The 26,091-nt window shown below is 37.7% G+C and overlaps 1 protein-coding gene and 1 long non-coding RNA gene across 3 annotated transcripts in view; one reads left to right on the forward strand and one right to left on the reverse strand.

Moving 5' to 3' along the window:
- Nucleotides 1-3,862, reverse strand: part of LOC148657410 (uncharacterized) — a 62,381-nt gene extending 58,519 nt beyond the window's left edge. For both annotated transcript variants that reach the window (XM_088643658.1, XM_088643655.1), the window contains exons 1-2: nt 2,297-3,862; nt 2,112-2,201 (exon numbers count right to left, since the gene is read on the reverse strand). The gene's annotated coding sequence lies outside the window, so the exon portion shown is untranslated. The remainder of the gene's footprint in view (nt 1-2,111; nt 2,202-2,296) is intronic.
- An 8,301-nt stretch (nt 3,863-12,163) lies between these two features.
- LOC148657411 (uncharacterized) lies at nt 12,164-22,650 on the forward strand. Its single transcript, XR_015940963.1, has 2 exons — nt 12,164-12,347; nt 21,382-22,650. It is a non-coding gene; the product is annotated as an uncharacterized LOC148657411 (long non-coding RNA).
- Nucleotides 22,651-26,091: the final 3,441 nt, after the last annotated feature.

Raw genomic sequence — 26,091 nt, forward strand, 5'->3', positions numbered from 1 at the left:
CCAAAGTTCTCTTCATGTTGTGATCTTATAGGTCTGTCTGGCAGAGCACAGCATGATGAAAATGACCACTGAAGGGTTATACTGTACCAAGCATAAACCTAGTTTTGTCGGCTGGGTAGAAGAACGCTTCTTCGCTTCCTACACTGGCTATGTCCCTGACCTCTACAAACGATATATTGATGACTCCGTCGGTGCCGCCACACGCTCCAACGAACAGCTTGAATTCTTCCTGCACCATTTCACCAACTTCCACCCGTCCCTCAAATATACGGTTAACATATCTTCCACCACTCGTCCGTTTCTAGACATCCACTTGTCTATCAACTACCCCCGACTGTCCACTTCAGTTTATTACAAACCCACGGATTCACACAGCTAACTCCTGTACAGCTCATTTCACCCCAACCATACTAAAAACTCTCTTCCTTTTTCACAGTTCCTTAGGTTACGACAATTATGCAGCGACGACATCGACTTCGAGAACCAAGCCCTCGAAATGTACTCATTTTTCATCAACAGAGGATACCCCAGCAGTGTGATTGACAGGGCCCTTGCCCGAGCCAAAAACACCCCCCAGACCATCAACCCGATCAGGAACTCCCGCCGTAACAACCGCATTCCTTTGGTGCTTCCTTACCACCCTAACACACTTCCTATCCCCAGGACCATTAACCACAACTTTTCCATCCTACAGGATGATCCCTCCATTGGGGCCCTCTTTTCTGAACGCCCTATCATCTCATATCGCCGACCACCTAATCTGCGTAACCTCCTTGTTCACAGCTCCCTTGACCGCCTTCAACAACCATCCACACCAGGCACTTTCCCTTGCAACAGAGCTCGCTGTATCACTTGCAAGTACACAGCCACCACCACACTCATTCAAGGCCCATCAGGACAATTCCGGATCACCCAGACAGCATCTTGTACCTCCAGCAACCTTATTTACTGTATCTCTTGCAGTAAATGCCCAGCTATCTACATTGGAGAAACAGGAAGGGGACTCGGAGACCGCTTCAGAGAACACGTCAGGGCTCTCCAAGCCCATTGTTTCTCATTTCACCTCTGACGGCCACGACCACTCTAATCTCTCCGTCTGTGTTCTCAAAGACGGTTTTCCGAACTCATACATCAGAAAGACCACCGAAACTAAAATTATTCTGCAGCTAGGATCACACATTCTCCCTTCCCTTAACGACTACTGTTCTTTTAAATTTTCATTGGAAGTTTCATTTCACACCTCTCTGCACCCATTCTGACTTCACACCTCTTGACTGGCCTCTCTTTCTGTCCCCTGCTCCCGCCTCTCACTCCTCCTCCCTACCAACCTTTGTTCTCCCGCTACTTTACCTTTGCCTACTGCCCTGTCTCTCTCACACCTGAAGAAGGCTCCACGGCCGAAACGTTGTGTTCTCTTTCTTCTTTTTTTCAGCATGGAATAAACCTATTACTTGTTCCTTTGCAGCCTACGCATGCTGACGCAGCTACCCACCTGAACATAAATCTAGTTAGCACATGGGGATTGAGGCGCCAATACAAGATTCACCAGAGTATCTGAGTGTTATCATAATCCACAATATGCTAACCTGCAGTTCCTGTAAAGGGCCCCAGATCACAAACGTAGTACATAGCTGCATGCTTCATAGTTATTACTTGGCCATTTGCAGACATCCCTGCTGCTATCCCATTGCCAAACAGTTAGATACTGATTAGCTGTCTGAAAAATACTTTTCTGGAGGGCATTTGTTGAGTCAGTTTGTGAATTGCAAATTTAATGTTTCATCCAGACAGTGTCAGACCATGATATTGACACGGCCTTGCACTCTGCAATGGGTAATTACTTCAGAAATATTTTATTCATAGAAACCTGAGCTGTTATTGACTTCAATGTTGGACATGTGGCCCATTTTTTTTTCTGTTAATTACGTCTCTGACGGTTTTGTCAAATGCTAGATTTCTTAATAAAATCATTCCTGCCCGTTGAGTTGCAAATTAATTTCCTATACCAGGATAGAATTTGCTCCGAAATGGCTCTCCGATCTCATTGTTAACACGGGAGGAGGGGGGATCGATTCTGTTCTAGACAAAAGGGGTTCTCTGGGTTCACTCACCTCCTGCTATTGACAGGAATTTCATTTCATTCGGCAGGTAAAGGATCTGTCTGGCTCCAGAAGGTTAGCAGGTCACTATTTGCTGAACAACTAGGAACAGATGCAGTTGAAGAAATTAAAACATACAGTACACATAAAGAAAGAGAAATTATATTTGTTAATAAGGATACTATGAAATTTCTTACCTTCCTGTCTGAGAATCCTCTCCCAAATCCATGTGTTGCTTTGGAAATGAGCTCCCGGGTACCATATGGTAAAAGTTTGTAAATAATAATTAAACTAAAATAAAAAGAATACAATGCTAAAGCTACTGTCTACAGTATAAATTCTCCTGTTTCCCATTGCTCTCTCCTGTGTGCCCTTTAATAATGGTAGTTATTATCATTTTTTGGGGAATGATCATTAATAATTCAAACTAATTAAAAAGAATCCAACATTTTCAGCGATATTCTATCTTTTATAAATATTGTTAACATGTTTGTTATAATTTCAAAAAATGATACATGCCTAAAGTGTCTGAGCAGCCTTCCAGACCTCAGAGGTCTGGTAAAGAAATGAGAAACAAAAATACTTAGAAATTCTCTTTCAAAATGCGTTTTGAACTACTCCCTGTTACCAGTAAATGAGAAATGTAGCTTTCCTTTATTTGCATTCACAGTGGCCAAAAGTTCCTACAGAATTCTGGTTGTAAAAAGTCCCATTAGAGAGCTTTTGGAGAGTTTATTTTTCCCTTTCTCTTGAATTTAAAATATAAATAATAGCTTTTAAAAGCAGGTTAGAGATTTAAAAAAAAACATGCTCAAACACGGCCAGGGCAGAAAACGATTTCTTTGTCAAACAAAAGTGTCCATTGAGGAACATTTGATTGCAACAGGACTTAATGTATCAAAAAAAGAAAGCCTCTTTATTTCTATTATTTTGTTATGTAATAATAGTACGATGTATTTGCAGAATGAGTTACCTTTAAGCACTGTATCATCTTCCTCGTAAACAATCAATAATCCCTGCTTTAGTGAATTTTGCAAATTGTGAAATTTGGGAGCTGCTGTGTGCTCCCAGTTACACCTCATGCCCTGTGCTCCTGGAATAGGCTCCAGTGTATCAAAGCACTCTTCAGGAAAACAGGATTTCTGGAAGATGTTCATTGTCTTCTTGTGGAGCCCAGCTCAGACATGGTCCAGCCATTGGCTTTACTCTGCAGGATCTGGTCGATTTGATTTTTTTTTAAATATACCGCAAATTTCATTTTAGATTTATGTTCCAAAAAGTTCATGGGGGTCCAACTTCACCTTCTATTTTTCTTCTTGCTCCAAGGGAAATTGATTGAATCTGACACTTATTCGTGGTTGTCACCCTTTTGGCTTAATGTTGTGTCGTTTAACATGTGTCAAGTGGGGGAAAAAAAATGTGCAGGCAGCATACATAAACACAGAAATGAGAAAAGAGAAAAGTAAAGCTAGAGAAGTACACATTGGTAAGACAGCATGAGAAAGCGAATTATGAGACAAGAAAAAAAATGAAACACCTTTCTGTATCACGTAAATGATGAGCCTGTTTGTCTCAGATGGGTATCAAAATGCACCCTTGACACACATTTATGCAATTTACACTCCACTTCAAACGCACCTCTCAGCTGACACCCAGTCTCACTCACGCATTTTCTCCATTATCATGCAATATTCGGTCATGTTGCTTCATGAACAAAGATATCTCTCAGTCACAATCAGAAAACGAGCAAAAATTAAACCGGTGCATACATTACTTATCTGTTCCTGCGTCCTTCGCAGTCTTTGGAGCTCTGGTGTGTCTGAGACAATGCTGAATCCTCTCCCTTTGCTTTCTTCAAAGTCTTTCTTATATTTCACCTGACAAGGAGAGAACAATTAACCATTACATTTCTACAGAGCCATCTTCTTTTTCTTTTGTTACTGTAATAAAACAAGCAAGAACAAATGCACATTAAATCAACAGCAACGCAAACGCTAAATGTGCCACATCTTTTAAATCTTCAGTGAGTTAACGAACCACTCATTCATTTCAAGGGAATGTTTAGTTTCCTTTAGTAGGCCCACTTTTTTTGCACTAAAATGTGTAATGTATGAGGAAGTCCCATTGTGTGCCAAAGGAAAACAAGTTAAAAGCTGTGGATATTACTCAACTCTCAAGAAAACTGGCGGTGGCATGCAACAACAGCCTCTGTGCCTTTAGTAATCCTGTCACAATGCGGCTTTCTCTTTCAGAACCTAAGAGGTTCTGACCTAAATGTCATTCTAATGAATGGCTCACATCTCAATGGGTTTGACCATACCAGTACATGCTTTGTACAGAATGTGCAACAGATTAACCACTAAACTGTTGAACGGGCTAGGAAATCATTTAAAAAAATATATCTCTGTTTTAATATTTAGGGGGATATTTCGAAAAAACTAAAAAAAAAAGGTTAAGACTTGGAGAAAATTGTTTAAAATAAAAAAATCTACATATTCTTCTGCTTTCTAAAGCTCTTAAGCAGCTTGCTGCTATACGGTATGTCTAGGAGTAATAAAAATGCTATTATAAATTTCACACATCTTCAAATATGTTACACAGCATTTAAAATTTCGTGTGATGAGGTCAATATGTAATTATGTTTTCACTTTTCTTAATGCTTTATTAAAATGCATTCATAAACATTTATAAACTGGTATGCGTAATACTGAAGGGTAGCAGGGCGCAAATCTGTTTACAGAACAGTGACAATTGATTATGAATCAAAATATCAGCTACCCAGGCAGCTGTCCACCTATAGAATATGGGTACATTTACAAACCTCCTATCATTAGACTTGAATTTAGAGCAAAAATGTTTAGTAGATTTATACAGTCACACATACTATACAGCTGTATGGTATAACAATTAGTAAATAAATTTGTTGCAATTAATATATTTTAAATGTGTTTATGTCAAATGAAAAACAAAAAACCCAAGGGCTCCAAGCTATATATCAGTTTTCTCCTTTGTAGAAACTTACTGCTCAAGAACCATAACTCACTGCTCAAGCCAACAGAATTAATAAGAAGCACATCATGACTGAATTGAGGCTTAAAGCCAACCAGGACTGTACAGCAAAGAAATTTGTCTTGTAAATACTAAGAACCAATGAAAGTACTCAGTCTGAACAAGCTGTTGTATCCTGTATTTCTTACTGGCCCTAGCATCAAAATCCAATTGAAGCATAAATGTTTTAGTATGTATAATGGAGTAAGTCTGTTTTTCTTTAATATGTCATGTTCTGAACACGTTCAAAGAAAAATCATTTTGCAGGCTTGTAAAGCAAAAACACTCCAAGATATTTTTTTCTTAACCATATCACATATTTACAGTTTAATTCAGTAACAGTTTTATAAAATGTGTCCTGAAATGTTGTGCTTGATTTTTTTCTCCATTAAATTGCTAAAAGCAGGCATATATGGTCCTAGAAATTGATTAATTGGGTGGCTCACTAATTTAAACCAAAGACACAAAGCCCTGCTCTGGGAACTGTCATTTCAGCGCTGACTGGCTGATTTTGAACACTGAATAAAAAAAAATCAATAGAAAGAATACTGCCATAGAAATTTGCAGGACATGCGCCCCTGAGAAAACAGTCACCTGGTTGCAATGTGTAACCTGAAAACCACTGTCCACACAACTACAAGTCCTGATGGACACATAGTAAAAACACTTTGCACTACTTAAGACAACTCAGGACCCCCTTCTTCTTGATCTTGAAGATTCAAGATCACTCGTTATGTAGTCTAAAATCCACTAAAATCCACTACATTGAGAGGTCCTCAGTTGCTCAACAAGTAAATGTGCTTATCTAAAGTGTTTTTTCCCCCTAAAGTCCAGATATTATCAGTTCAGGTTTGAGCCATGACTTTAAGTGACTGTGATGGGATTTCCAAAGAGGTGCATAAATGACTGAGAACTACCAGGGTTGGGCTTGTGTGAAACAGCCAGCTTATCACATGTCAGGACTCACAGAGGCCTGCTGGGAACTTGCAAGCTGGCAAGAGCAGCACTGACGACACTCCTCTCCTCCAGCTGCAGTCAGATGGTTTGACTGTGGGCACACTGGAGGAACAATCTCTGTTCCCCCATCCTGTTATTATATCATTTTAACACAAACAGCATGGTGGTGCAGTGGCCAGTATTGCTGCCTTGCAGTGCTAGGTCCTTCAGTTCAATTTCAGTTGGGTTCAATTATCTGTGTGGAGTTTGTATGTTCTCCCTGTGTTCACATGGGTTTGCAGCAGTTTTTCCCCAACTGTTCAAAGACGTACTGAAAGGTTAATTGGCTTCTGGGAAAATTGGATATGTCAGTGCTTGTGTTTTTTCCACAGTGGTGTCCCATCCAGGGTGGACTCTGCTTTGTGCCCGTTGCTTGCTGGGATAGGCTCTAGCTCCCCCGCAACCCTCAATTATAAGAAGCCGCTGAATGGATGGATACTTATAATCTAATAATTTAACATAGATTTGTTTACATAGTTGCCAATTTGATCCCCACATTCTCCACCCAGTGATTCCAAACAAAGAGAAAAACCCCACATATTCACAGACCAACAATTCATTAGCTGTTAAGAAGGTCTGAAGTAAATCTGCTGTAACAAAGAATGGTACGGTCAGGAAAATAGATTATACTGTATTATGCAGTCAGGTCTGCTTCACAAACGAGCATTTTTATATTTATTGTTTTATAAGCACTTCTAGTGATCTTGTGGTTAAGACGCACATTTTAAATCCTTGACTCTGTCGGAATATTGTGGGAATGAATGGGCTAGATGGCAGCCTTTGATACTATCCATTGTGACCAATACAATGCAGCAGGTACTGCCCTATTGGATTAATTTTGGGGGTGTAATTATCCTTAGCTTATGTTATGTGGAAACCATTGTCTATTTTCAGTCCATACCAAGTTCATTTTACACAATTGCCAATTAATTGTTAACTTTCAGGTTCACCCTACACTCCCAAAAGAATTGGACATTCTAATCTTTAATCCTAATGAGGTATTAAAAAAGACAATAAAATTCACAGCCTTGCCTTATTTGTATGACTTGTTGCTTTATAAATATCATGCGATGTACAGTATGTTCTTTAAATAACTAAGCGCCTATCTATATTAGATGATCATCTTATTAAGTGACTCAATTGGTAAAAACGCTCAATCTGAGTCAAGGTTGAGTTCCAGACATTGCTGATCAATTGAGCTTCCTGTTCATCACTGTGGAACAGCTCATTGGGTACAGCGGTCATCACTTTGAGCCGAGATGAAATAACCCTGGCCATTCTAAATTTGGTGGGTGATTTCTAAGTTATGAAAAACATCAACTCTTTCATCACAACATCAACGGATGCTAGCAAACTCTACACTGACATTGATTTATGAGTTATTTAATTCCAATGAACAATAGCTCTTCATTATTACTAACTCACATTAATACAGGAGCACATTTTATCAAAGACATCCTATCAAAGAACATTGCCCAAGGATACAACAGATGTGCCCCCAAATAAATTTGAATCCCCAGCGTTCTGATTATAAATCCAGAGCCCTACCCGTTATCTCATACAGTTGTACTGTAAACCTTTTAATCTTTTATATTTGATAAATGTTCAGTGACCTTGAGATTATAGACAGTGAACGAAACAAATTAATCTCATGGTGGACTTTTAAGTCAATATTAAAAACTTTGAATACTTTAATGCAAGGCCAAAAATGAAAAGCTACTTTAAATATACAGTACATTATCAATAACTGACATTTCTAATGCTCTATAAAAGGACATCACAGCTTGCTGCTGGAGGGTTATAACACACAACGCTTGACAGGTGTATTCGAGTTGTAAGAACTGGAAACAGATAATTAATTGGTCCAGTCAAGCCAATAATTGTTTAAATTAAGAAGGACATAAGTGAAAAGAAAATTTCAAGTCTCTGGAGCCAACCAAAATCAGACGTGTGCGGCTCCACTTTTTATCTGTGTCCAACTGTAGTAAAAGTTTGCTGACACAATTTTGATTTTTCTACACAATATACAGTAAAAATAGTTTTACTGCCTTTTTCTGTTCAGGACTCATTTAAATTTCAGAAGCCTTCTGCGACTGTTAAAATCATAGAGGACCTTGCTAAGGAAAGATGTCATCCTTCAACTAGTCTTTATTGTCTTAAACATGGAAGTTATTCCTGTTGGACATAACTGAGAGACAGTACTCTCTTCTATTATCACTTACACTGCAGAATTAATTCCCTAAAAATATTCAAACAGTGCTACAGGCAGTTGTTTTAACAATTCTGTAACAAAGACTACAAAGATGACTAGATTATTAAAAGTTCAATAAAACCCATACTACAAATTGAAATCCCACCTTAATGCTCAATTTCTTTTTAATTTTGCCCCATAGTTTTCAGCACTTTTAAACAAAAGATAACTCTGCTATTAAATGAATTTATGTCGAAGCTAAAAGACAAAGACCCTATTTAGACACCCAAGGTTGTCAGAAAACGATGGACAATGGCTCCTTACCATGTAATTTTCACATCACTTTTCTGAAAGCAGCAGGCTCAAAATGTACTCAAGGGGCATAATAATTTTTTTGAAAGTGCAAGGTGATTATTATGTCTATTTCTTAACCTTTCAGCCTCATACCAATTTCAGAATGAATGGATATTGGCAATGGAGTGTGTGCAGTAGATTTAACACTTTTAAGGTCTCCATTTCCTCCATCGTAACAACCTTTATATCTGCAGAAGTGCTTCCTTTTTCCACAAAGAGAAAAGACCAAAGATAATACAGAATGAACAGGAAATGTCAGACTCCCCCCAGACCCAATTCTTGCTTCAGGAATATGAAAGAAATGAGCACTCGCCTGTTTAAAAACGTATTGGAGACGTACTGTACTTCACAATATAATTTCAACATGATATTAGAATATAGGACTCTTGGATGACTACCAAGGTATCCAAGACGGCTTAAAAAGACTCAGTCAACAGGAAAGACACCAGATCCAACTTTAATATAATTATTTCTTTTGCTGTCTGGTTCCATTTTTAAATGTATTGTTGATTGATTCTTTAAAGGATCCCACCCATCTATTGAGTTTCCCTTAAAATTACTTTTTTAACAGCACGTGGGACATCCCTTTAATCAGGGTACAGTCAGGCACATTGGATTTAACTGCGCTGATGGCAAGACCTTACGTTCTGCTCAACTGGAATCAGGTTTCCCCTCATTTATATCGGCAGGATTAAATATATCATTCTGTTTCTCCAATAAAAATAAAATTAAATTATAACTGCTGGAGGAATCCAGAGCATCTAAAAGGAATCCTCACAAGCACAAGAAGAACATACAAACTCCACACCAAAGGGTCTGGAATTGAACCCAGGGCCCCAGCGCTGCAAGGAAGCAATGCTAACAACTGTGCCACCATACCACCCAGTTCCCGATACACTGCTAACTAAATTAATGACTCATGACTAACGTAACTGTTTGACATCTTGATGATGATGAAAGTATTCAGGCTTCATTCAAAATTCCCCTTGCTACTGTTTCTGTTTAGCATTTGAAAAATACTTTGGTGTACCGTCTGTAACTGTGATTCACCACTGACAAGTCATATAGGAACATAGCATATCGGGTTTAACCTCTTTTTGGTCCTGCCCTCCAGAGCCAATTTCTGCCTGGAATTTCCGACCCCTTAAACATTTTATTATATCTCTACAACAAAACACAGCAGAGGCCTGGTTCAGGTCTAAAACTGAAAGAAAAACAGCTATGAAATGTGAAAGTTTCAAGTCAGACAACTAATAAGAATTATATTTCAGCATAATATTGAGGGTTATTAAGATAACATGTAACAGTCACTGTTGTAGCTGATAGCATAATGCAGCCATTTATTTCCTGATTGCTCAAATCCATCCAGACTGTATAGGCACAGATGGTGGCTGTGGGGCAGTAGGGCCACGCTTGGACCATGACAGCCAGACAACAAGTGAAGTCATTCATGTAAACTCACTGAACAGGCCCCTCGGCCAAGGCGATCAATCCACAGGGAAATGAAATTCTAAAGAGCTCTGAGACTGTGCAGGGGATTGATGAGAGCAAAAGAAAAGAGAACCTACGAATGGTAATTATTGAGAAGAGTTGCCTGAAGAGCCCAGGGTCAGAAACTCACTCGGAGAACAATGACTAATTCTTAATTGTCTTTCCAGTTCAACCCTGTATATTTGGCTACAAGAAAGCATCACCTATATTTTGGATATATGATTAACTATTTGCTACGGTCTGCTTTCAGGAAGTATTCTGCAAATAGAACAACATATCTGAGAAGTAGAAATTAATTTTTTTTTTAAAAGTTATATTGTTTTGCTCCTAGTAAGAAAACAACTCAAAAGATGCACTGGAAAGCCTTCAGCATTCCAAGTTAAGGCATGGAGGCAGTTTAGCCACATCATTCTGATTTTGGATTAAAGTAATCTTTTTTTCCCCAAACAGCACAATAAAATGTGTATTTTACTTCAACTGCAGAAAACATCACATTAGTTTTAGCTTTGTAATGTAGTAATTAGCAGCTTAGTTATTAATTGCCTTTGATAATGACACTGTAATTCAGAGGTAGTTCAAAACACCAAGAATGAATATGTAAGAATGAGACTGGAATAGAACATGTTAAAACTCAAATTCAAAATTTGGCAGTGAGACCAAGCCTTTTTTCTATTTTTTTTTTACTCTGCAAGCCAATTCCACCATGCAGGTCGGGTTTTCGATGTAAACACCACAACTTGAATGAGAACTGACACAATGCTAAAATAGTACTGTACCACTGCAAGATGACTGACTAGATTAGATCCAAAAATCACCAAGATGGAGGGCGCATCCTGCATTCCGAGTTGAGTCTGGTATTAGATAAACCACACAGATATGCCACATTAAGCCTTTTCACAATATTTAATATAATGTAAGTTAAAAATAACGCAAGGGTACAACTTTAATTCAACAGCTTTAATTTAAAACATCACTAGACTAATGCTAGAGGCTACTGCAACTATCATACCTATTTTTACTACAGGAAATTTAAAAGAAGAGGAAAGAATTAAGCATATAAAAAGCAGTGGACACTCTAATCCTGTTTTAATGCAGCTGGCCTTCTCTCTAATTAGAGGACAATGCACATGGCCACAACAAAAGGAGTTGCCACAGGATTTGAAAACACAACCTTCCAGCTACACACCTACAGAACTAAACACTAGACTCCAAACTCCTGCCATTGTTCGAACTATTCTGATTATATACTATGTCACAAGCTTTGGAGATATCTCTTGATAAAAACCATGCAAAACACCTTTCTACACCCACTCCACCTGGAGCAACACAGGTTATTTATACAATGAGCTGCACATAGACAGTTTTTAAGACTGGGCAAAATATTGGTTCAAGGCTAGTTTTATGTGCTCAGAATTTGCCCTTATTGCCAGGTTTTGATCTCTCACGGTTCCTGGCTATACTACAAGGGAAGAATCTCACACTAACACACCAGCCCAATTCCATTTATCAGGCGCTAAAACCAGCTTGATCTCTGTGAATACTGCAGAGCTGACAGCTGCCTGCCTTTCTCAACTGACCATACAGTCTGTTACGCACTCATGTATGGTGTTGTTTTTATTTATTTAAGAACTTAAGGCAGGTTATAATGTAAATGAGAAGAGGCCATAGACATATTTTGACAATGTCTATTTTCTGAGTGTTTATACACAAACCTACATAATGCATAAGGCTTCTAATTGTTAAAAGGCTGCAGGTAGCATCTATTAATGAAATCTCTCCACACTGCAGTGTTTCAATAGCAATGTACAGTATAAGATCGATGTGGAGTAAAATAAAACTTGATCGAATGCAGGCTCAGAGAGCAAGACATCAACTAGGTTCAGATTTATATAGAATTAGAATGAAAGTATATTATTGTGTGTGAATCAGTTCTGAGGGGAAGTACAGTAAGTGAACTTCATTATTTAACCACCAGCTATTGAATTATCTGAAGATCGTTGTCTTGACATGACATGAAAACTGATGCCTCAGTCCATGCAGTGCAGGACAAAACAGCAGGCTCACTTAGTGCTTTGTCTTATTTCATTAAAAACTGAAATTTTGTTGCTGACTTCTGCTGGACAGATGTTATGATGTTCTTCCCAGACCTGTGGATTCCAGGGTCTTTGGTAACTAATCTACACCTTAATATTTTAAGTCAATATACAGTATGCTACAGTGGAGTCAGAGAATGGTGCTTTAACATAAATAGTACAGTTACTGCTTCCTAAACTCTGCCTAAGGAGTCTTGCTGGATTAATCCTGCTGTCAGACTTTAAAACTAGGTAGTTGAAGCATCAGCACTGTAACTTAATAATATGTTTGATGCAGCTCAGTAAAGGTAAAGGGAGAGATTTTGTAAAAGACAGGCAAATGGTATTTAACTGTACCTGAAATGTTTTTAAAAGGATACATACTATATGTGCTCAATTAGGCTCCTCAGATTCAGAAAAGTGGTTAGAAAATGGATGGTTGAAGATACAATATAAATCGTGGGTGGAACATTATTCGTCGTGAATGATGTGGGTCCTCAGTCATAACCTTGATATCCAGTAGAATGAAAAATACTATACTGTATAAATACAACAAACTTTTACAAATCAATACAAATCCAATTTTAATCTTAGAAAACAATTCTCTTTATGAATCTGATCTGTATGAAAAAATGTTTATAATCTCCACATTTTTAAAAGCACGAGAGGATGACTAGTTTTTACTAAAATGATTTCTCATCAAACTATACTCTTATTAAGAGGTTGTGTGTACTGTATATGCACTTATGCACATATCCTAGATATTCTATGCAACATATGCCATATATTCTTTTTGAATTTGTATTTATTTAGTTAATGTTACCTGCCCTGACAGTTATATTGGCTGTAGTATTTTTAAATGCACTGCTCAGTTCCTGATTCTATTAGCCATGGGCATATTGCATTGGTGCATTGGTTTCAAAAGACTTTATCCTTCTTTTATGCAAGATTTTTTTTAATACGATTTTGTAATTTATACTGAATCTTGCTGTGTGTTCTCCATCATTAGCAAACTGAAAACAAACTCTTTACCCACAAGTCATCTTGACTCACACCAGCTTGACAATGAATAATGGAATAACAAATTGACATTCGCAAACAAAACAAACTAGATAGGTTAAATAGCCTCCTGTTATTTGTACTTCTGTTCGAAAGCAACTTCTGTTTTGCTTCTATAACCAGCTTGTGCACTGATAAAACAATTCTAGACCCTCAAGTCAGCAACAGGGAATATTGCAGGAACTACACAGCATTTGTACACCTGTTACCTAGCTTTCTTTGTTCAAACATGTCTGATCAGTCTGTAATATTCTTAAGAATTGAGATTGTCACTTATCTGTGTGTTGAACTAGAGGTGATTAGTCTTAGATGTTTAGAAAGTCAGTTTTAGTTGCTTTCCTCATTTACAGTGTCAGCTACTTTGGTTCTTACTAACCATAATTTCCTTAGTATGAAGAATCTGCATTCTATGATGTAAATGTTTTTTTCACAATTTTCTTCTCTGGATTCCATTCCTTGTGAAGGGCAAATATGATGATCCTATCTTATTAACTCATTCCTTGTTTCCTTGGTAACTTGTTTACTGTACGCTACTCCTCTACACTTTTTCAGTCTGATTAGAATCTGGGAGAAGACAGCTGCTGTCTTCTCTCAGATTTTGACATCTGTTTTGTCTGTGTGAATGCTGCCTTCAATCTCCTGACAGAAAGTGAAATGTACACTCTATTTACAAGAGATTATACTAATATTAATAGTAACTAAGCTATAATGTCAGTAATGTATCTAATATTATATTTTCTTTTCAAGTGGGTATTCCCTTCTTAGTAAGATTTCACTAAAATTTCTAGAATTCTCCACAATATGTAGAAAACGCATACTGTGAACACTCAAACTTTTTTTAGTTCAGTTACCAGAGTAGGCTAGATAGTTTTCTATTTACTTTTTCACTTTGTCCTACACTTTTACCTGTGCCCTTTTTATCTTTAAGCTACCACAGATTTAGGATCTCTGGTCCAAAAGGTACAGTATGATGCATTTACTTTGATGACATTATGCAAAGTCTCCTCTGAGTATTAGATTCACACTCTTAGCTTTACAGGAGGGCTTCCTGGAGTTTCTGCATCATATCTGCAGGTCAAACTTTCTCTCACTCGTTTTGACCTTCAAACCTCTGGGCCAACCTGATGCTGTTCCTAGCTTCTGTTCTCAATTTTATCTTCAGCACTTGATCTCAACCATGGATGGAGGCTTGTTTCTTTCATTGTCTTGGGAAAATGCCAGTATTGTTAATGACAAAACATCAGGTATTTTCACAGTTTTCTAGTCACATATCTTCTCCATATACAGCTTAGACCACCCATCACTGAATTGTAAATAAGACATCTGCTTTCACAGGGGACACCCCAGCCCTGTGCTTTACAAAGTACCTGTAAGGTTATAGGGCAAGAACCCATCACTCTGGCACTCTTTCTGCACCTCGGTACAGTTGTGGTGTCTTAGCAGAAACTAACAGCTGAGATACAGGAGTTAGCAATTAGTTCCATCTCTCATTTGGGATCACTCTGCTCTGATCCATCTTCCATGTTCCATGATCCATGTCAGTCTGTAAAATAAACCTCTCATTAAAACCAGGCACAACTCCATGGGAATTTTTGGTTGAGACTCGTTTCATATCAGAAAAAGTGTTGGGAGTCCAGAGTGTCATGTTTGGAAGTTTGGATCAATCGAGATCTATTATTATTCCAGCTTTCTTGATCCTCACCCCTTGTGGTTGATACTGGCAACTCCATGTGTGGAGGCTGGTTTCCTTAATTGCCTTGTGAGAATGAATTTCCTGTTTTGGCTGAGGAAATGATCTGCCTCATTTCTCTGTCATTTTTCCCATTTTATGGTCCCTTCTGCCACATTATGTATTAAGAGTGATGTCAACCAGGGGTCCCCTGGGAGTGCTCAGAGGCTGTCCAGAGGATACCAAGATACAAATTTCACTTTCAATCTACCAGTGTATAAAATCGGAATTCTCACAGTGTTGATATGCTCTGACAGTGCTTACAGTACAGTATATTTGTTGACCGGCAGTTATAATAATAGCAAACTTACATTTAACACTTATTTGGGAGTGCCTTTATTTTCTTTAAAAAGGCTTGAAAAAACAGGAAAGTTTGAAAAACTCCATATTGGGGAGTATACATTTGTATTCATTGAAATTAGTTATTCTATTCTGTACTGCCTATTTCTCCATGATCCAGTGACAAGCTGATTTCCCATCCATATGGAGTGTAGTGATGTGCTTCCTGTCCTGCCTAGTGCCCTTTGTTACTGGGATTCAGTAAATGCTTTTGATGTTTTTATAAGCAAATTAGGCAGTCCTGTGTATTTAGGAGTATCTTAATATAGCAGTGCTAGCTTATATCCTGTCAGTGATCAACAGTGATAATGCGCAGTTGTTCAGAATGGATAACTATATTTGCAGGATAGAGTGCAACTCTAAACACTGTAGACAATTATGCAAATATACAGATTGTTTCTTTGTTCTTTTGCATCTTCTAAGACGATATGAATTTGAATTATTAGTTGTTTTTCCCAGACTTTATTGCCCCCTGTGCTCAAGTGTTCAAATCTTGTGTATGGAACATGTGTCCCCAAAGCATGTAGCCTTTTTGACAGATGGTCATTATTGGCTGGTTGACTGCAGCTTGGATTAGCTGGGTGCAGAAAGGTTCCCTGTGCAAGTAAAAATGCTTCAAGCACCAATTACCAATTACGCTTTGGGCCAAAAATGTTAAGGACTATTTATGTTTGGGGTAAGATTTTCTGCATAAAAACAATTTGCTTAATACTTCAATACTTAAGGTTCAAAGTCTACATTCTCTCTAGAAAAATGAACACAATACGATCTCACCTTCTAAACAGCATTAAAATTGTTTCAGAAGAAAATTACATATCAATGTCTGTTTTGATAAGCATATTTTGGCTTTTCTTGGAAGTGTGCTTTAAGTCACTTGTCTTTTGGTGATATGAGTCCTCTTCTATTTCATTCCACAGAACAGCAGGGCAGTCTACTAAAATATAGTTGTACAAATTTGAGGCAGGCTGTAGTTGGGGTCATAGTCAGTATAAGGTTATCTTCATAACATGCACAGGGAACAGAAATCATTTATAACATTAAAAGTCAACACCAGGTTTTACCTTTAGCTGTTTTAGAGATTTATCAGTTACAGTGGTTTGATTTCATATACTAAACTTTACAAATTCTGTCCAATAATTGTACATCAGTGAAAACCTTCTAACCAGCTAAGTAATATATTACTAGAATATTTAATATATATTATTAGACTGCATATCTATGTATATTTGTAACTTTGCTCAAACGGGTATCTTCTTATTCGGCAATGCAGTGAGTTTAGACTGAAGTTTATTAGAACCTTCCCTGTACAAACACATATGCACTCTCACTCAGAGCAGTGCATAACAGTCCAAATCTGCCACAGCATTTTCTATCTCGTTATGTAGAGCAATTACAGCAAATCTCATCTCTCTTAATAACACAAAACAAATACAAGACAGTCGCTTGACACCCCACAGGAAAGGTTTCACGAACACAACAAGAGGAGTTTGAATCACTGCAGAATTCTCAGAACATTATTCAGCTCAAAGACTATTGCAAAATAGCTTGTGTTGAAAATGAGCTTCTGTGTCCACTAGGCTGCACTAAAGTGGAAGGACGATTGGTTACAAGATATTGTCCACAAGGCATTGGGCATTAAGAGTACTCTGTATCATAAGAAACTGAGCAACACCAGCACTCCTCCTACTCCAAATCAAAGTTCTATGCAAATCGCTCATCCTGGTATTAATAAACATGGAGCCGGCTATCAGCACAGCTCAGATTAAACTTTGATTTATCAGAGAAAATCCCATATTCTGTGACCAAGAATTGTTCCGTTTGTTGAACAATGCATTTACCTGCAGACTTTTACTGATTTGTACAAAAAATACACTTTTACTATCACAATAAACACATAATTAATTATGTATTATGTACATCCGTAGGGTGACAGGGTGATAGTCGCTGCTCCTCTGGATCGAGAGGGGCCAGTTGAAGTGGCTGTGACATTTGTTGAGGATGCCCCTCGGGCACAGGCCACTGGGAAGAGACACCAGGGCAGACCCAGGACATGCTGGGGGGTTTATATCTCTCTTGGCTAGTCTGGAAGCCCCTTGGAAGGAGCTGGGAGGGTTTCTGGGTAAAGTGAATTCTGGGATGCCCTGCTCAGCCTGTTGCCACACCAACCCTCACCAGGAGTAAGCAGTTACAAAATGGAAAGATGGAAGCATTGACATAATGTATTAGTCAATGTTGGTCACAGAGGATGTGGATCAGGACCTAATGAAACAGATAATCCTATTTTCACTGATTCAAAGACCTGACTCACTGCAGGTGAAATTCACTAAAAACCGAATGTTGCCTTTATTGCTGTTTCTTTCCCTATCAAAATGTTTACTCTTAACTTTATGTTTTTGATGTAATAATTAAAACAATTTTCTAAAGACAAATTTACTGTATATTTACATTTAACCTGCACTCTTTGGTTTAATAACACTTTTTGGAGGTGTGTGTAATTCACTTGTGACATGCTTCCATTTGCTGTCCAAAGTAGACGTGATGCTGAGGAGTGAGTAATTAGCTACAGAAAGGCCTCAAACTCCACAAACCTCAGTCTTTGTGCCAGACATTGCAGTTCTATCACTAATTGGCCTGACAACAGCATCTATAACAGTCGAATGTGGTGTCAGACAGGACACTGGAACCAGGGTGATCACTAACATTATTAGCTATCCTAACACTGTCTAGCAGAAAAGAAATCCTTCCTGGATGGATAATAAAATAGTGCCTTATCCAGGATTTTGACCCACAACGTCCCACTTTTGAGCCTACAATCATTGTAACTATACCACACTGCAAGTACTTTAATTTTTCTATCATATATACTTTTTTAATCATGTTATATAAAGACCCAAATTCTGAGACTAAAATATATAACTCTATTAGGAAGTTCATTAGACTTCAATAATGTGTTTCTTAAACTAAATGTATCGTGTTTCTGAACATAAGAGATTATTCTCCACGAAGATACTAATGTATAATGATACAGCATAATATGGTTTAATATCTCATAACAGTGATGACATCAACACCATTTAAACAGTACGAACAACAGAATTAATACTAATATATAATAATAATAGAGGTAAAGGTACCTGACTCTGCAATTCACTCTGCTGCTTCAGACGCAAGTTCTCTGGTGTGTCAGCCACTATGGTGAAAGACTGCTTTGGGTAGTGTCTAAAAAACAAACACAATGACACATTTCATAATATTTTAATGATAATAAAGCACATTTACTAGAAAAACTGGAATGTAAAAAAACTAATCACCCACTTATACTCTGACCCTTCCCTTTAATTGCAGTTAATTTTTTAAGGCAAATAAGTCTAATGGAGTCACAGATAATTAACTTGCGTATTACAAATCACGGGTAGCATACAAATGAGGAAAAAGCCAAAATGAACAAGGAGAAAGGGAAGTGTGAAACATGTACATACATTAGCAAATTTCGATTTCTGTTCTTGGTTTTAAAGATATTGACTGAAAAAGCGTCACTGGAAAACCCAGGGCATACAAATCTGTTAAAGCCTACAATGAATTCAAGTTCTCTAGCCTGATGACATCTCTAGCTTTACCTGATGACATCAGCAGCCAAGAGATCTGGGCAGCGTCTGTCTCTATTATGAAATAACAAGCACACTGAGTAACCAAATTAGCACTATTGTACCTGCTTTTCAGAGTACATAACACTGATTTGAATATGTGTCTCCCATTTTTGTATTTATATTTGTTTTTGTTAGTGCATTGTTTTGATAACAATAAAATGCTAGATGTATTTTTGTAACAATACTTAAATAACTTTAATACTTAAATAATATAAAATTAAATAATCATTTGTGAGTTTCTCTTAAAAACTAATGATCCAAGTGAAACGACTGTAGCCTGGGTAACAGCTACCCTACAGCTTTGATATATCTGTCCAGCCATGATCAGAAATCCACTTATTCTCCTTAATGGTCTCAGCAACCCAACATATATCTTCAAATCATAGGAATCAAGGCAGAACTACAGCCCTAACAAGACACTTCACATCTATCACACACCGCACACGCACGGGGATCATTTAGAGACACTAATTAGCCTAGCCCGCATGTCTTTGGGAAGCTAAAGAAAAACTGGGCACTTGAAAAAAAACCACAATAATAATATGGAGAGATCATGCAAACTCCACACAGAATGTGCCACAGACTAGAATCACACGCAGCACTGGTGAGGCAATGTTAAACACAATGCCACAGTGGCATCCCATTTTTCATATGTAATTTCAAAGAGTAGTAAGAAACATGAATACCAAAAAAAAATGGGTTTGATTCAAAAGGATAATCATTTGCAACACAACGTTTGTGTTTTTCCATATGCGCTTTAACAACTTAAACAGCAGAGCTCCCGCCACTCCACTATCAAGTCAACAGAAACATATTGTAACTCTGATTGTTATGAAGGTTTTGTCATAAGCCCTTCAGCCGTAATCCAAACCAATCTTCTATTGGATGAGATTGTTTCTGATCCTCAGCTGTGTTGTCTAATTCTGTCTGAAACAAAACCTGACAGTCATTTTCAAAGGCTTTGCTTCTTTTTCAAATACATTCAAACCTTTTAAGGGTAAACATGCCCTCACTACCCTGTATTGGATTAAACAGTTCAGAAAATGGATGGATGGATTATCACTGCCATAAAAATAAACTGATGTGATGAAATTGCCATAAAGTCAAAAGGAGTGATAAAAAATTATTAAGTGCAGCAAAACCTTAAAAACTGTTACATAGTCATAAAACGCTCATTGAGAACATTACAACACAATATCAAGTGTGCACTTTCTCTTCACATACTTCACCCAGGGAGACAAGTAACTGATAGAGAGTACAGGACTCCATTATTTCCAGTGAAAAATGTAATTGCCTCCCTAGCTCTGAAGAAAAAGGCCTTTGTAAGCCTCTGGCTTCTGATCTCCACGTTATCAACCTATTTAAATGCCTGGAATACATGGATGACGTATCACAGCAATTCATTTGATCCCATTATATTCCACAACCTGTCGATTAAAGCCTTCATCAAGCTGTCTGCTTGACACCAGAAACACTTTTAGCACAGGGCTGTTACAGCCTGTGTAAGTACAGGAATGGCACTACCAGTCTGTTACTGCCAATATGTCTACTTAATAAATGTTCTAAAAAATGTATACCAAATCAGATCCACAAATATGGTATATGGAGACATTGTTCTTGGTTTAATATACCTTTTCTGTCCTTCCTCTTAGTTGTCTTCACTTTCTCATACCATAGGCATACAGTAAATGAGAGTGCTCAATTGTGATTAAGACAAAATAATCTTTCTTGTGAGTTAAGAGTTAAAACGGATGTGCTGTTCTTCTGTCATCAACAGCATGCCCTTGACATTTAGTGTGGAAGAACATGACTGTAATCAGCACTGTTTTCACCAGTTGTTTAATCTTTTAATGCTAATATATAGTCAGTTATGCTTTAGTACCTTCTTTTGTGGGCAAACACTGCATACAGCCCAACCAAGCCCTAGGGGATGGCATGTACAGTATTATGATGGTGTATTGTCTTTTACTTAGGTGTTCTGTCATGAATTGTGTAAAGAAAACCAGCTGAAGGTTTCAAATCTCCAACCAAGCTACCTTTCTGTGCATGCTTGTGCAAATCTCACAAGATGCACAGCAGTTTCACAGGACACAGAAATGGCCTTAAAAGGTTTTCAGCAGCCTCTGCAGTCTGTTAGCAGTTTACCCTGGCTGACATTTACAAAATCCACTAACGTTTAAAAAACATGAACCATGAACATCTTAAAAATAAGGAAGAGGCTCATTTGTGCAGATAGTGATATTCTAATAAAAATACTCTTTTAACCTTTTCTGTTCTACATTTAGATTAATAAAAAATATATATACTTCTATATCTTTCTGTATCAATACACTTAATGAGTTTTCTCTATTCTCAGGGATCTTATCGGCACTGTGAATCTCAAAGTTAGCTGAACAACCCAACAATGGAAATTTCCAAGATGCACTGACAACTGCTGTCCCATGAAGGTCAAAATGAAAAAGCTCAGCCAGACTTCAGTGACTTCACACCTTCGACTCAGATGCTGAAGAAACAGCAGGAAGCTTCACAGTCATTCTCAGAGAAAAAGTCCACAGTCACTGTGTCAACCACTGTGTAATAACTCCACATCTGAAAAAGAAATTCATTACAGATTCCTAGTATTATCCTTTTGCTAGTGACTACAGTATAAACACCTAACCTACACGGGCAGTAGTTTAAATTTTATTAGATCTTCTTCTATTTTCATATCTAGTGGTATCTACTGCTAAAGGCACTGTGGCTAAGGATCTGCGCCTGTGGCTGGAAGGTTCCTGGTTCAAATCCCCCGGCAGGCAGAGGAACCCTACTCCGCTGGGCCCCTGAGCTAGGCCCTTAACCCCAACTGCTCCAGGGGCGCCGTATTAATGGCTGACCCTGCGCTCTGACCCCAAGCCTCTCTACCTGTCTGTGGGTCTCATGGAGAGCAAGTTGGGTATGTGAAAAGACAAATTCCATATACAAGAAATTGTATATGGCTAATAAAGTGATATTATATCTTATCTTAAAGAAGTTCCCTTTACTAAAATTCAGGACACACTATACTATACTGTCTATACAGAGTAAATCAGTTTGGTTACACACTTGGTTTTGTAATGGTGCATCTTGTTTACTCAGCTATACACTCTACGAGGCAGAATCAGAACAGTTCACAGCATCATGCCAAAATGTCAAAGATCATCAACTCACTGTACCGTCTACTGACATTTATTGCAAATACACAAATTACTTATTTATTACTACAAAGTTACAAATAATAATTTTTAAGAAACTTCCCAAGGACATCTATGAGACTGTTTTTTTTACCCCAGTATGCCCATGAACAGATCACTGCTGATCTCATATACTGTTTTTAGTCCATAAAATGAGAAAAACTCTACTGAAATCCTACAATAAAAATAACCAGTAAGCTGATGGTATAAATTCATGTCCTAATAAGTTAAGAGAGCATATATATAAAACTTGATTTATGAGTGGGGGTTGTTCAAGGAATATTGAACTTTTGTTATATAAAGGAGGGTAACAATGGTTTAAAAATTGGTTCAATAATTGAAAATATGCAGAATAAACACTGAGGTGTGGTGGAAATTGCAAACGATAAAACTATAATATACTCCATTTAAAAAGTGCTGTTTTGCAAAATGTTGGTAAATAATATAGTGATCTAAATCATTACTGAAAGAGTGGGTATTACAGAATAATCTGAGGAAAATTAAACTGATAAATAAAAATAGTTTACTGATTATGTTACGGTTGCAAAAACAATGATTTCCTCTGCTTTGCGCTGCAGGAGAATGTGTATTTAAGGCATGGCCAGACTGCGGGATCTATTTCTGGGGTGGTGACCATGCTGTCTGTAGTCAGCAAACACAACACAATACAATACTCCTCCACACACTGGGAAATGTGTGGAGCACTATTGTACCTAATTTATAAAAGGGAACTTCCATAAATTAGAAAACATGTGTCTTTGATAACCGGTATGCTCTGTATACTCTGGGCCTCTTTCACAACAGCTCAGATGTTTCCAGATATTCACATAGATGTCTTTAAATCAGTGATTTTCAGTGATATCCCCCCCAGTAAGTCTGTAAGTGTGTAGCCACTGCACGGGCTTATTGCTGGAGAAGGAATGATCATCTCTGAGCACTGTTGTGCAGTGGAATCCTTATTTTCTCTTTGGTTTACAGTATTCACTTGTCTAGAGCTCACTCAGCCACTAGTCTTAGTTTACCTCAGTACTTACCCCAAGAACTGACTGAAACTATTAGTTTTATTACACAATTACGTAATAAGATTGTTTTTCATTGCAGATTTTCCATGATTCCAGTACTACAGCAGATGATCCACCAAAGTGGATAGAGTTTATGGTAAATCTGCCATATTTACCTGAGCGTCTTTATTCATCCAACTTCTAATCCACTTATCCAGTACTTGGTCACGTGGGGAGCTGGAGCCTAACCCTAAGGACGTAAGGCAGGCTAGACCCAGGAGAGAACACCAGTCCATCACAGGGCAGACAAACACAGACATGCACACTCACACCAGGGCCAATTTTCACAATAGCCAATTAACCTACCTGCACATCTTAAGACTGAGGGAGGAAACCAGGAAACCCACACGAGCACAGGGAGAACATACAAACTCCGTGCAGACAGCACCCCAGGAATTGAACCCAACACTGTGGAATAGCAATGCTAAGCACTGCGCCACTGTGCCGCATAGTAGCATTGCTTTGATGTTTTTCAATATTTACCTAAAACACCACAATTGTGCGTCCGGTGATTCAGTGTGAACCTAAGCCTTTCAGTTGTGCTGAGTATTATTTTAATCAGCAGTGTTTTCTTTACATTTATGGGTTTAAATAAAATATCAGTTTCCCAAGATATGCTATAATTTTGTGGGAGTTCTCTTGGGGCACTCAGTGATATTATCTGTCCTCAATGGATTGCAGTATTCAGTGTTTCTTCACTTTATTCATGTGTACATTATCTTTCATCGCCTTAGAGTGCTTTTGCTGTCTGCAAATTGTGTGTTTTTGTCTCTGCAATGACAACATTATAATATACATTTGCCACATGACAGTTGGACGTATTTGTTTTGCCAATATGAGAGAATGTGCTTATTGTTGCACACAGAATGGCTTACATCTACTATGCAGTAATCACATAAATTTACCAGGCTTTAGTGAATGAGACCCTAATGCACTTGTGCTAGAGTGCTCGGCTGTTTTTTTGTACTAGCTGTACCATATACATTAACATCTTGGTGTTGCTGGGGAATTTCTTTTTGAATATGATTTTTTACTACGTTTTTTTTCTCTTTGCAAAATATACTTTTTGGTTTCCGTTATGTCCGTATTCTCCACCTGCTGAACTTGGAAAAACTGTGGAAAACTGGTAGGTTTTAAGTATTCAACTGAAGAAACTAAATAGCATCCAATCTAACTCTCAGTCGTCATTTAGAAAGACTGTAAAAGACTAACTTTCTTTACAAAAGTTAGCTCTCATAACCTGACATTAAGTACTCTGTGAATAGTCATAACATGCACACTGCTGTACAAACAATTGCTTTCTTCCTTACAATAAACAAATATTCAGTCCCATTTATCTGCATAAATTGAATTACAATGTATAAATTAGATTACAATTTAGATTCCTGGAAGGTTTAGTCAACAATGTTAAGACTTCACAACTTCACATCTCTTAAAAACATGTCATTTCTTATTACTTTACCGAGTGCTTTAATGTTAACCTTCCTCTCTAGAGGTTATCAATATAACATGACTGCTGAAGAACACAGTGCATAAACATTTCTGACATTAGTGTACTGTTTTGTAGTGAGTGAGAGGCCTGTTTCCCAAGGGTAAATAGTCCCCAGAGAAGATCTTTGTGTTTGTGACAGCATAAACACAGAGATAAACAAAGAATAAAGAGACAAAATAAGAAACTGAATGAATAGAATTAACATTGATTTGTTTGGGGACCAAACAAAGTGTTGTACCACTTTCAACAGATCAGCCACAGACTTATTTAAATTTAAACTTATTTAATTTAAACCTACAGATAAATAGGCCTGAATATAAATGAACAGTTGAATGAATAAACGGATATGCAAATAAATGTTTATTACAACATTGATCAATAAAGTATAAAGCATTTTTGTTAATACACAGAGCTAATTATAATTTTCTTTAACCACTTCCTTTATAAAAACCTATAAATAAGGCACATATCAAAATTTACACCTTGTAATAATACTTTCAATACAATGTACAAAAGATATTTTATCTTGCCAGAATCATGTAGTTTAGGCAAAGGCGAAAACAGCAAGCAGGAAGCTTCAAATCAAAGATGGGATGTGTTGAAAACCACACTGAATTGGTCAGACCAATGAGCTAAAGCAGGTTCTGACTCCATTAGTAATTCTCGATGAACTGGAATGAGCAAGGCTTTAACATTGATTTAGTCTGACCCAGATTGTTACATACAGCATGTGCACATACCGGAGCTATAGCAAGCTGAGTAATCGATTGCGTTTGCAAATGACGTTAGACGTTCTGTCGGATTCTATCAGAGTCGCGAAGGACAGTACAGGGAGAGTCTGGAGTCAACTGGCCCAGTCTAAATTCATATCAGTCACACAGGCAGAGATCAGTGGGGCATAGAGAGCTACTTTGCTATAACATTAGAATTGAAACCTAAATATAATTAGCCATTCAAATCAATTATTTTATTTATTGCTTTACAAGTTTCACACAGCAAAGAGTGAAAGAGTGTGAAAAGGCCCCAAGATTACAATATTTCATTTTTGAAAGTCATTTTTGAGTAGCTACAAGAAATACCAGAACAGCTACTCCACAGTCAGACCCTTACAGATTATAAGTATTATAATCTAATACAGGGGAGCTAGAGCCTATCACAACAAGTGATAAACATGAAGGGCCAGTTGTCCCAGAGGCCAATTAACCTACCAGTAGGTGTTCTGACTGTGGAAGGAGACCAGAGCACCTAGAGGAAACCCACACAAACACAGGCAGATAACACGCCACGAATCGAACCTGGGGCCC

This window comes from Lepisosteus platostomus, chromosome 8 (assembly GCF_059453375.1).
Source record: "Lepisosteus platostomus isolate fLepPlt1 chromosome 8, fLepPlt1.hap1, whole genome shotgun sequence".
Classification (NCBI taxonomy): domain Eukaryota; kingdom Metazoa; phylum Chordata; class Actinopteri; order Semionotiformes; family Lepisosteidae; genus Lepisosteus; species Lepisosteus platostomus.